This window comes from Carcharodon carcharias (genome assembly GCF_017639515.1).
Source record: "Carcharodon carcharias isolate sCarCar2 chromosome 24 unlocalized genomic scaffold, sCarCar2.pri SUPER_24_unloc_1, whole genome shotgun sequence".
Lineage (NCBI taxonomy): Eukaryota > Metazoa > Chordata > Chondrichthyes > Lamniformes > Lamnidae > Carcharodon > Carcharodon carcharias.
In genome coordinates, this window is record NW_024470584.1 from 506,078 (window position 1) to 518,812 (window position 12,735).

Genomic DNA, 12,735 nt, shown 5'->3' on the forward strand with positions numbered 1-12,735 from the left:
GCCCAACCATCTTCAGCTGCTTCATCAATGACCTTCCTTCCATCATACGGTCAGAAGTGGAGATGTTCGCTGATGGTTGCACAATGTTCAGCACCATTCGCGACTCCTCAGATACTGAAGCAGAACATGTCCAAATGCAGCAAGACCCGGACAATATCCAGGCTCAGGGCTGACAAGTGGCCAGTAGCATTCACACCACACAAGTGTCAGGTATTGACCATCTTCAACAAGAGAGAACCCAACCTTCATCCCTTCATGGTCAATGGAATTACCATCACTGAATCCCCCACTATCAACATCCTGGGGTTTACCATTGACCAGAAACTGAACTGAACCAGCCATATAAATACTGTGGCTCCAACAGCAGGTCAGAGGCTGGGAATCCTGCGGTGAGTAACTCACCTCCTGACTCCCCAAAGCCTGTGCACCATCTACAAGGCACAAGTCAGGAGTGTGATGGAATACTCTCCACTTGCCTGAATGAGTGCAGCTCCCACAACACTCAAGAACCTCGACACCATCCAGGACAAAGCAGCCCCGCTTGATCGGCAACCCATCCACAAACATTCACTCCCTCCACCACCGACGCACAGTAGCAGCAGTGTGTGTACCATCTACAAGATGCACTGCAGGAATTCACCAAGGCCCCTTCGACAGCACCTTCCAAACCCAAGACCACTACCATCTAGAAGGACAAGGGCAGCAGATAGATGGGGAACACCCACCACCTGGAAGTTCCCCTCCAAGTCACTCACCATCCTGACTTGGAAATATATCGGCCGTTCCTTCACTGTCGCTGGGTCAAAATCCTGGAACTCCCTCCCTAACAGCACTGTGGGTGTACCTACACCACAGGGACAAAATCCTGGAACTCCCTCCCTAACAGCACTGTGGATGTACCTACACCACAGGGACAAAATCCTGGAACTCCCTCCCTAACAGCGCTGTGGGTGTACCTACACCACAGGGACAAAATCCTGGAACTCCCTCCCTAACAGCGCCGTGGGTGTACCTACACCACAGGGACAAAATCCTGGAACTCCCTCCCTAACAGCACTGTGGGTGTACCTACACCACAGGGACAAAATCCTGGAACTCCCTCCCTAACAGCGCCGTGGGTGTACCTACACCACAGGGACAAAATCCTGGAACTCCCTCCCTAACAGCGCCGTGGGTGTACCTACACCACAGGGACAAAATCCTGGAACTCCCTCCCTAACAGCACGGTGGGTGTACCTACACCACAGGGACAAAATCCTGGAACTCCCTCCCTAACAGCACTGTGGGTGTACCTACACCACAGGGACAAAATCCTGGAACTCCCTCCCTAACAGCGCTGTGGGTGTACCTACCCCAGAGGGACAAAATCCTGGAAATCCCTCCCTAACAGCACTGTGGGTGTACCTACACCAAAGGGACAAAATCCTGGAACTCCCTCCCTAACAGCGCCGTGGGTGTACCTACACCACAGGGACAAAATCCTGGAACTCCCTCCCTAACAGCACTGTGGGTGTACCTACACCACACGGGGACTGCAGCGGCTCAAGAAGGCAGCTCACCCACCACCTTCTCAAGGGGGCAGTTAGGGATGGGCAAGAAATGCTGGGCCCAGCCAGCGAAGACCGTGGATGACTTAAAAAACCGTATCCAAAAGCAGGCCTCGATGCGCAGGTGACTCTCAGATCAGCCGTGATCCTTATGAGATGGCGGAGAAGGCTGTCAGGGGCTGAATGGCCTTCTCCTTGTTGCTATGTTGGTGAGGGGCGTCCGCCAAGTGGCCAAGCGGATTGTCTAGCGGCCTGTAAATCCTCACGGCGGCGAGGGTGGGAAGAGGGTCCTGTTCGGCCCTAGCGCAGAACGCAACGGGCAAGCGCTCTGCCGGGCCTGACCACGGAGCAATCCCATGGTTTCTCGGGGCGGCCATGTCGCGTGGAGGAGGAGGAGGAGGAGGAGGAGGAGGCGGAGGAGGAGGAGGAGGAGGAGGAGAGGGTTTGGCAGAGCCGGGACTGAGACGCAACCTCCCCAACCCAGAATGGAAGGACGAGGCGTTATCTGGGACGCTTGGGACGCGTTCTCTGGGATTTTGTGTGGAGGGGGGGTGGGGGGGTGGGGAGGGAGTTGGGGGGGGGTGGGGGCGGTTTTCTCGTTTTTGGAAAGAGGTCATATGCTCACCTTGGAAAGTGGCATCGAGCAGGTCCCTGCCAGGAAATGAGCAGAGCCACTCGGTCCGTGCGGGGGGATCCAGTTGTTTGCTTTGAGCTGCCGGAGCTTTCGTCGGGTGGCGGAGAGAAAACTGAAGGAGAACGAAGGCTGGTAACTTGTTGGAAATCGCAATGGGGCGGGGGGGGCGGAGAGGGGAACACGGATGTTACCAACCTGCTTGTTGAGAAGCCCGTCTTGTTGGGGAACAAGCTGAGGAAGGAAGGTTACCCTAACTGGCTCTCTCACTCGCTCACTCACTCACTCACTCTCGCAGTCTCTCACTGGCTGTTCCCCCTCTATCTCTCCCTCTCTCTCTCTCTCTCTGTCTCTCTCTCTCTGCCTCTTGCTCTCTGTCTCTCTCGCAGTCTCTCACTGTCTTTCTCTCTATGTCTGTCTCTCTCTCTCTCTCGCTCTTTCTCACTGCCTCTCTCTCAGTCTCTCTGTCTCTTGCTGGCTCTCTGTCTCTCTCTCTCTGTCTGTCTGTCTCTGTCTCCCTCTCTCTGTCTCTTTCTCTGTCTCTCTCTCTCTCTGTCTCTGTGTCTCCCTCTCTCTGTCTCTTTCTCTGTGTCTCTCTCTCTCTCTCTCTCTGTCTGTCTCTGTTTCTCCCTCTCTCTGTCTCTTTCTCTGTCTCTCTCTCACGCTCGGTCTCTCTGTCTGTCTCTGTGTCTCCCTCTCTCTGGCTCTCTCTCTGTTTCTCTCTCTGTCTCTGTCTCTCTCTGTCACTGTGTCTCCCTCTCTCTCTCTGTCTCTCTCCCTCTCTGTCTATCTCTCAATCTCTGTCTCTCTCTCTCGCTGTTTTTCTCTCTATCTCAGTCTCTCTCTCTGTGTCTCTCTCCCAGTGTCTTTCTCTGTCTCTGTCTCTCTCTGTCTCAGTCTCTCTCTTGCTTTCACTCACCGTCTCTCTCTCTCAGTCTATTTCTCAGCCTCTCTCTTTCTCTGACTCTCTGTCTCTCTCTCTCGCAGTCTCTGTCTCTGTCTCTCTCTCTCTCTCCCAGTCTCTCTCCCAGTCTCGGTCTCTATCGCCCTCTCTCTCACTCCCTCTCTCTCTCTCTCTTGCTTTCTCTCACTGTCTCCGTAAGACCATAAGACATAGGAGCAGAAATTAGGCCATTCGGCCCATCGAGTCTGCTCCGCCATTCAATCATGGCTGATAAGTTTCTCTACCCCATTCTCCTGCCTTCTCCCCGTAACCTTTGATCCCCTTACCAATCAAGAACCTATCTACCTCAGTCTTAAATACACTCAATGACCTGGCCTCCACAGCCTTTTGTGGCAATGAATTCCATAGATTCACCACTCTCTGGCTAAAGAAGTTTCTCCTCATCTCTGTTCTAAAAGGTCTTCCCTTTACTCTGAGGCTGTGCCCTCGGGTCCTAGTCTCTCCTACTAATGGAAACATCTTCCCCACGTCCGCTCTATCTTTCAGTATTCTGGAAGTTTCAATCAGATCCCCCCTCATCCTTCTAAACCCCATCGAGTTTAGACCCAGAGTCCTCAAACGTTCCTCGTATGTTAAGCCTTTCATTCCTGGGACCGTTCTCGTGAACCTCCTCTGGACCCTCTCCAGGGTCAGCACATCCTTCCTGAGATACGGGGCCCAAAATTGCTCACAATATTCTAAATGTGGTCTGACCAGAGCCTTATAAAGCCTCAGCAGCACATCCCTGCTTTTATATTATAGTCCTCTCGAAATAAAGGCCAACATCGCACTTGCCTTCCTAACTACCGACTCAACCTGCAAGTTAACCTTAAGAGAATCCTGGACTAGGACTCCCAAGTCCCTTTGCACACCAGGTTTCTGAATTCTCTTCCCATTTAGAAAATAGTCTATGCCTCTATTCTTCCTACCAAAGTGCATGACCTCACACTTCCCCACGTTGTATTCCATCTGCCACTTCTTTGCCCATTCTCCTAACCTGTCCAAATCCTTCTGCAGCCTCCCTGCCTCCTCAATACTACCTGTCCCTCCACCTATCTTTGTATCATCTGCAGGTTGCCCTCAGTTCCTCTCTCTCTCTCAGTCTCTTTCTCAGCCTCTCTCTCACTGTCTCTCTCTCTCTGCCTCTTTGTCTCTCTCTGTCCCCTTCTCTGTCTCTTTCACTCTCTCTCTGTCGCTCTCTCTTTCTCAGTCTCTTTCTCTCTCAGCCTCTCTCTCTCTTGCAGTATCTCACTGTCTCTCTCAGTCTCGCTCTCTCCGTCTCTCCCTCTCTTTTTGTCTCTCTGTCTCTCTCTCTCTGTCTCTCGCTCTATCTTGCTCGCAGTCTCTCACTGTCTTTCTCTCTATCTGTCTCTCATTGTCGCTCTCTTTCAGTCTCTTTCTATGTTTCTTGCTGCCTCTCTCTGTCCCTCTCTGTCAGTCTCTTTCACTTTCTCTCTGTTGCTCTCTCTCTTTCTATTGCTCTCTCTTGCTGTCGCTCTCTCTCTCACACAGTCTCTTACTGTCTCTCTCAGTCTCTCTCTCCCTCTCTCTGTCTTTCTGTTTCTCCCTCTCTCTGTCTCTCCCTCTCTCTGTCTCTCCCTCTCTTTTTCTCTCTCTGTCTCTCGCCCTCTCTCTCTCGCAGTCTCTCAGTGTCTTTCTCTCTATCTGTCTCTGTCTCATTGTCTCTCTCTTTCAGTCTCTTTCTATGTTTCTTGCTGCCTCTTTCTGTCTCTCTCTCTCTCTCTTCAACCCCCCTCCCCCCTCAACCGGGACTTCATAAGAGGGAAATCCAGGTCGACAGCGCTGGGACCCTGCGGACTTCATCCTTTATTTGCTTGCGCCTGCCCTCCCTAAGCCCATCTGCAGAGCGACTCTGTCCTTGGCGTGTGTGTGTGTTGTGTGTGTGTGTGTGTGCACACATGCAAGAGGGTGTGTTGTGTGTCTGTTGTGTGTGTGTGTTGTGTGTGTGTTGTGTGTGCGTTGTGTGTGTGTGTTGTGTGTGTGTTGTGTGTGTGTTGTGTGTTGTGTGTGTGTTGTGTGTGTGGTGTGTGTGTTGTGTGTGTGTGTTGTGTGTGTGTGTTGTGTGGTGTGTGTGTGTGTTGTGTGGTGTGTGTGTGTGTTGTGTGGTGTGTGTGTGTGTTGTGTGTTATGTGTGTGTGTTTTGTGTGTTGTGTGTGTGTGCTGTGTGTGTGTGTTGTGTGCGTGTGTTGTGTGTGTGTTGTGTGTGTGTTGTGTGTGTGTTGTGTGTGTGTTGTGTGTGTGTGTGCGCGTGTGTGTTGTGTGGTGTGTGCGTGTGTGTGTTGTGTGGTGTGTGTGTTATGTGTGAGTGTTGTGTGTGAGTGTTGTGTGTGTGTGTTGTGTGTGTGTGTTGTGTGTGTGTGTTGTGTGTGTGTTGTGTGTTGTGTGCGTGTGTGTGTGTGCGCGTGTGTGTTGTGTGGTGTGTGCGTGTGTGTGTTGTGTGCTGTGTGTGTTATGTGTGAGTGGTGTGTGTGTGTGTTGTGTGGTGTGTGTGTGTGTGTGTGTGTTGTGTGTGTGTGTGTTATGTGTGTGTGTGTGTTGTGTGTTGTGTGCGTGTGTGTGTGTTGTGTGAATGCGCGCTGGGGGAATTCTTTAGGAAGAGATAGATAATTCTACTTCCCGATTACAACTGTGTGCGAACCACAACTTGCAACTTGGTAGGAAGAGGTTGGGTTTTATCAGGAACAGTCGCTGTGAGTTTATTGAGAGAAACCTGGTTGAAGACTGGATCTTTTATTCTGGACACCAGTAGGGGAAATGGACTATTGGCTATTTTAGTGAGAAAATTAAACTTTTAAGTTAATGGTACAGCCTGCGGAGTAGTGAAGGTGGATCACACACACACTCCTCCCATCCAGGCCGTGACACTTGGGGGAGGTGAGTGGGGAGGTCACAGTCTCAGGCTAATGGGTTGGGACAAGGAGAAGCCTCTTCACCCAAAGTGCTCTTGAATCTTTCTTGGCTCCCGGTGAGCCCTGGGCGCTCGATTTGCTGAGGTCCTTGAGGAATGAGAGCGGTAGGTGTTTACGAACTGTGGGAGAATCTAGAACTCGGGGGGGGCGGTGGGGGGTCACTGTTTAAAAATAAGGGGGTCACCCATTTAGCACGGAGATGAGGAGAAATGTTTTCTCTCAGAGGCTGGTGAGACTTTGGAAGTCTCTCCCTCAGAAGGCGGGGGAAGCAGAGTCTCTGAGTATATTTAAGGTAGAATTGGATAGATTTTGTTTGTTTTATTCATTCACGGGGACGAGGGCTTCGCTGGCTGCGCCCAGCATTTATCGCCCATCCCTAATTGACCCCTTGAGAAAGTGGTGGGCGAGCCGCCTTCTTGAGTCGCTGCAGTCCCCGTGTGGTGTAGGTACACACACAGCGCTGTTAGGGAGGGAGTTCCAGGATTTTGTCCCTGTGGTGTAGGTACACCCACAGCGCTGTTAGGGAGGGAGTTCCAGGATTTTGTCCCCGTGTGGTGTAGGTACACCCACCGTGCTGTTAGGGAGGGAGTTCCAGGATTTTGTCCCCTGTGGTGTAGGTATACCCACAGTGCTGTTAGGGAGGGAGTTCCAGGATTTTGTCCGTGTGGTGTAGGTACACCCACAGCGCTGTTAGGGAGGGAGTTCCAGGATTTTGTCCCTGTGGTGTAGGTACACCCACAGCGCTGTTAGGGAGGGAGTTCCAGGATTTTGTCCCCGTGTGGTGTAGGTACACCCACCGTGCTGTTAGGGAGGGAGTTCCAGGATTTTGTCCCCTGTGGTGTAGGTATACCCACAGTGCTGTTAGGGAGTTCCAGGATTTTGTCCGTGTGGTGTAGGTACACCCACCGTGCTGTTAGGGAGGGAGTTCCAAGTTTTGGACCCAGCGACAGTGAAGGAACGGCCGATATATTTCCAAGTCGGGATGGTGAGTGACTTGGAGGGGAACTTCCAGGTGGCGGGTGTTCCCCATCTATCTGCTGCCCTTGTCCTTCTAGATGGTAGTGGTCTTGGGTTTGAAAGGAGCTGTCGTAGCTATTCCTGTTAAGCAAGGGGGTGATAGGTTAGCGGGGGGAGGCGGGAAGCAGATTCGAGGTCACTGTCAGATCGGCCATGATCTTATTAAATGGCGGAACAGCCTTGAGGGGCCGAATGGCCTACTCCTTGCTCGTATGTTCGTGCAAATCGGGGGGGGGGATGTGCAGAAAGGATGGGAACATAGAGTCGAGGTAGCAGATCAGCCACGATTGTACTGAAAGGCGCTGCAGGCTCAGGAGCCAAATGCCCCCACCCCCACCCACCTCTGCTCATGTGGCCATGAGTGGGTAAAGATCTGGCAAACGGAGTGTCATAGTGGGCAGAGGTGATATTGTCCATTTTGGCAGGAAGAGTTAAAAACAGGGAGCTTATTATCTAAAAGGTGAGAGGTTGCAGAGCTCTGAGGTGCAGAGGGATCTGGGTGTCCCAGTGCATGAATCACGAAAGGTTAGTGTGCGGGTACGACTGGTAATTAGGAAAGTGAATCGAATGTTATCATTTATTGGGAGGGGGATTGAATACAGAAGTAGGGAGGTTCTGCTCCAGCTGTCCAGGGCACTGGTGAGACCACATCTGGAGCACGGTGTCCAGTACAGGTCTCCTTATTTAAGGAAGGATGTAACTGGGTTGGAAGCCGTTCAGAGAAGGTTTACCGGACTAATCCCAGGAATGGGTGGGTTGTCTCATGAGGAAAGGTTGGACAGGTTAGGCTCGTACCCGCTGGAGTTTAGAAGAGTGAGAGGCGACTGGATTGAAACCTTTAAGGACCCTGAGGGGGTTTTGGAGTGGGTGGATGTGGAGAGAATGTTTCCTCTTGTGGGAGAATCTAGAACTCGGGGGGGGTGGGGGGGGGTCACTGTTTAAAAATAAGGGGGTCACCCATTTAGGACAGAGATGAGGAGAAATGTTTTCTCTCAGAGGCTGGTGAGACTTTGGAAGTCTCTCCCTCAGAAGGCGAGGGAAGCAGAGTCTCTGAATATTTTTAAGACAGAGGTGGATAGATTCTTGGTTAACAAGGGGGGTGGGGGGGGGTGAAAGGTTATCGGGGGGGGTGGTCAACGGGAATGTGGGTTTGAGGTGACAATCGGATCAGACAGGATCGTATAGGATGGGGGAGCAGGGCTCGAGGGGCTGAGTGGCCTACTCCTGCTCCTAATAACTATGTTCGTATATCATTGGCATATGAATTCTGTTATACATTTCACTGCTATAAGCACTTTTTAAAAATTCATTCACGGGATGTGGGCCTCGCTGGCTGGACCAGCATTTATTGCCCATCCCTAATTGCCCCTTGAGAAGGTGGTGGTGAGCTGCCTTCTCGAGCCGCTGCAGTCCATGTGGTGTCGGTACACCCACGGTGCTGTTAGGGAGGGAGTTCCAGGATTTTGTCCCTGTGGTGTCGGTACACCCACGGTGCTGTTAGGGAGGGAGTTCCAGGATTTTGACCCAGTGACAGTGAAGGAACGGCCGATATATTTCCAAGTCAGGATGGTGAGTGACTTGGAGGGGAACTTCCAGGTGGTGGTGTTCCCCATCTATCTGCTGCCCTTGTCCTTCTAGATGGTAGTGGTCGTGGGTTTGGAAGGTGCTGTCGAAGGAGTCTTGGTGAATTCCTGCAGTGCATCTTGTAGATGGTACACACACTGCTGCTACTGTGTGTCGGTGGTGGAGGGAGTGAATGTTTGTGGATGGGGGGCCGATCAAACGGGGCTGCTTTGTCCTGGACGGTGTCGAGCTTCTTGAGTGTTGTGGGAGCTGCACTCATCCAGGCAAGTGGAGAGTATTCCATCACACTCCTGACTTGTGCCTTGTAGATGGTGCACAGGCTTTGGGGAATCAGGAGGTGAGTTACTCTCCGCAGGATTCCCAGCCTCTGACCTGCTCTTGTAGCTACAGTATTTATATGGCTGGTCCAGTTCAGTTTCTGGTCAATGGTAACCCCCAGGATGTTGATAGTGGGGGATTCAGCGATGGTAATGCCATTGAACATCAAGGGGCAATGGTTAGATTCTCTCTTGTCGGAGATGGTCATTGCCTGACACTTGTGTGGCGTGATATGGAGACCAGAACTGTGCATAGTGCTCCAAGTGTGGTCTAACCGAGGGATACGGAGACCAGAACTGTGCACAGTGCTCCAAGTGTGGTCTAACCGAGGGATACGGAGACCAGAACTGTGCACAGTGCTCCAAGTGTTGTCTAACCGAGGGATACGGAGACCAGAACTGTGCACAGTGCTCCACGTGTGGTCTAACCGAGGGATACGGAGACCAGAACTGTGCAGAGTGCTCCAAGTGTGGTCTAACCGAGGGATACGGAGACCAGAACTGTGCACAGTGCTCCAAGTGTGGTCTAACCGAGGGATACGGAGACCAGAACTGTGCACAGTGCTCCAAGTGTTGTCTAACTGAGGGATACGGAGACCAGAACTGTGCACAGTGCTCCAAGTGTGGTCTAACCGAGGGATACGGAGACCAGAACTGTGCACAGTGCTCCAAGTGTGGTCTAACCGAGGGATACGGAGACCAGAACTGTGCACAATGCTCCAAGTGTGGTCTAACCGAGGGATACGGAGACCAGAACTGTGCACAGTGCTCCAAGTGTTGTCTAACTGAGGGATACGGAGACCAGAACTGTGCACAGTGCTCCAAGTATGGTCTAACCGAGGTATACGGAGACCAGAACTGTGCACAGTGCTCCAAGTGTGGTCTAACCGAGGGATACGGAGACCAGAACTGTGCACAGTGCTCCGAGTGTGGTCTAACCGAGGGATACGGAGACCAGAACTGTGCACAGTGCTCCAAGTGTGGTCTAACCGAGGGATACGGAGACCAGAACTGTGCACAGTGCACCAAGTGTGGTCTAACTGAGGCTCCAGGTAAATTTACCATGACTTCTCTGCTTTTCCGGTCTGTCCCCCTAAAAGCGTATCCCAGGCACAGCAGACATGGAGTGGATGTTTCCCCTTCTGGAACATTCTAGAACGTGAGGCCATAGTTTTAGGCTAAGGGCTGGTAGATTTAAATCAGAGAGGAGGAGGAATTACTTTTCTCAAAGGGTGGTGAATCGGTGGAATTCACTCTCTCAGGGTGCAGTGGATGCCGGGACGCTGAATAAATTTAAGGAGGAGGTAGACAGGTTTTTAATTAGTAACGGGTTGAAAGGTCATGGGGAGAGGGCAGGAAATTGGAGTTGAGGCCGAATTGAGATCAGCCAAGATCGTAATGAATGGAGGGGCTGAATTACCCACTCCTGCTCCTCGTTCTTATATGATCCTTCTACCAATCATGTTCAATCTGTGCCCCCTGGTAACTGACCCCCTCCGTTAGGGGGGAAACAAGTCTTCCCTGTCTACCCTATCTCGGCCCCTCATGATCTTGTACACCCTCGGTTAGGTCACCTCGAAACCTCCTCTGTTCTGAGGAGAGCATCACCAGCCTACCCAGCCTCTCCCCATAGCTGCCGTTTTCAAGCCCTTGGCACGTTCTTATTCAATGTACCTCCCGATAAACACCAAGATACACTCAAGAAACACCCATTTCAAATCTTTATTGTTTAATAATGAGAGCAGTGTTTTTACAACTTGGTTACATCACCAAAACAGTTCTCTTGCTTTTAGACTCTTGGCTAGTGCAAAGCTTGAACACGGGGACTGAATTAGACACAATTTTGGCGTTAATTCCATTAATAGGGAATAATATCTGCAAATGCATTAATCTACGATCCATCGCAGGAGACTTGGAGTGCACCGCTATTGGCCGTCCGTGGGCGGGGGGGGCGGGGAGGGGTGTGGGAAAGGCCTTGGCCAATCTCAATCGAGCACCAAAGGGAGCGCCACGACGGCTCGGAGGTCAACTCACCCGACCAATCACCGGCTGAGGTTTACCCGGGCCATGTTATCGCGCCAACAGCGAACTCAAGTGGACCAATCGCGGTTGAGTTCCAATGGACTGCGTTGTTGGGTCGACGGTCAACCACTGGGCCAATCGCGGTTGAGTTTCAATGGACTGCGTTGGGTCAACGGTCAACCACTGGACCAATCACGGTTGAGTTTTAATGGACTGCGTTGTTGGGTTGACAGTCAACCACTGGACCAATCACGGTTGAGTTTTAATGGACTGCGTTGGGTCAACGGTCAACCACTGGGCCAATCACGGTTGAGTTTCAATGGACTGCGTTGGGTCAACGGTCAATCACTGGACCAATCACGGTTGAGTTTTAATGGACTGTGTTGTTGGGTTGACAGTCAACCACTGGACCAATCGCAGTTGAGTTTCAATGGACTGCGTGTTGGGTCAACGGTCAACCACTGCACCAATCACGGTTGAGTTTCAATGGACTGCGTTGTTGGGTCAATGGTCAACCACCGGATCAATCGCGGTTGAGTTTCAATGGACTGCGTTGTTGGGTCGACAGTCAACCACTGGACCAATCGCGGTTGAGTTTCAATGGAACCTGAGAGGGGTGAAAGGTCGGTGGCTTGACCAACCTCGAAGGTAATTCTATTATGAAGCTCCCCCTACAGGCAAAGGGCCCATATTGGTGCACCCCGGCATTTCAATTCTGGGGAAAGAGCCTTCGCAAAGAGGAGGAGGGGGGGGTCGTGGGGTGGGGGGGGGTTGGGAGGGCGTGGGGAGGGGTGGGGTGCGCGGCTGGTGTGAGGGGTGGCATTGGAGGGCTTAGCGACAGGTCCGGGGGTAACGGAGGGCATTGCGAACCAAGCCCACCATGCGATTGTCCGCTTGCAAGCCCTCCCCTCCCCCCATGACCTTGAGGGTTGACTGCCTGCTAGAAGGCGGTGGGAAAGGAAGGAGAGGCTACAGAGATGAGAGAGAGTGAGAGAGAGACAAGTCCCCCCTCCTGTCTGCCGCTGCGTCACTCCGCGAAATCTTCAGGCAACCCCCAACTTGGCGACCTTTAACCCCCCACCCCCACCGAACCTGGGATCGTGCCACCTGCCATCTTTTAGCGTGGACCCAGCCTCCTCAGAGCCTCGTCTCTTCCTCATCCCCCACCCCTCCCCCCCCCCAACCCTGACAGACAGCCCTGTTCCTCCCTCCGCACCAACCAACCGGGGTCGACCAGTCAAGAGTTGGTGCCTCACGAGACCCGAGGAGAGGCCCCTCTCAGGATGGAACTCATCTCACCAGATGTGGCTGGCCGTCAGTTGGCCGGGGGGGGGGGGGGGGGCGGTGGGGGTGGTGGGGAAAGTGCGGGGGCCCTAGCTTTTGTAGTGAGGGCGCCTAGCACTTAAAGGGCCGCAGCGCGTGAGAAGATGGGTATGGAGGAGGGAGACCAAGGTCCCCAGCTTTCAGACTGAGGGCGCGCAGCGCGTAAAGGGCCGCAGCGCGTGAGAAGACGAGCATGGAGGAGGGAGACCAAGGTCCCCAGCTTTCAGACTGAGGGCGCGCAGCGCGTAAAGGGCCGCAGCGCGTGAGAAGACGGGCATGGAGGAGGGAGACCAAGGTCCCCAGCTTTCAGACTGAGGGCGCGCAGCGCGTAAAGGGCCGCAGCGCGTGAGAAGACGAGCATGGAGGAGGGAGACCAAGGTCCCCAGCTTTCAGACTGAGGGCGCGCAGCGCGTAAAGGGCC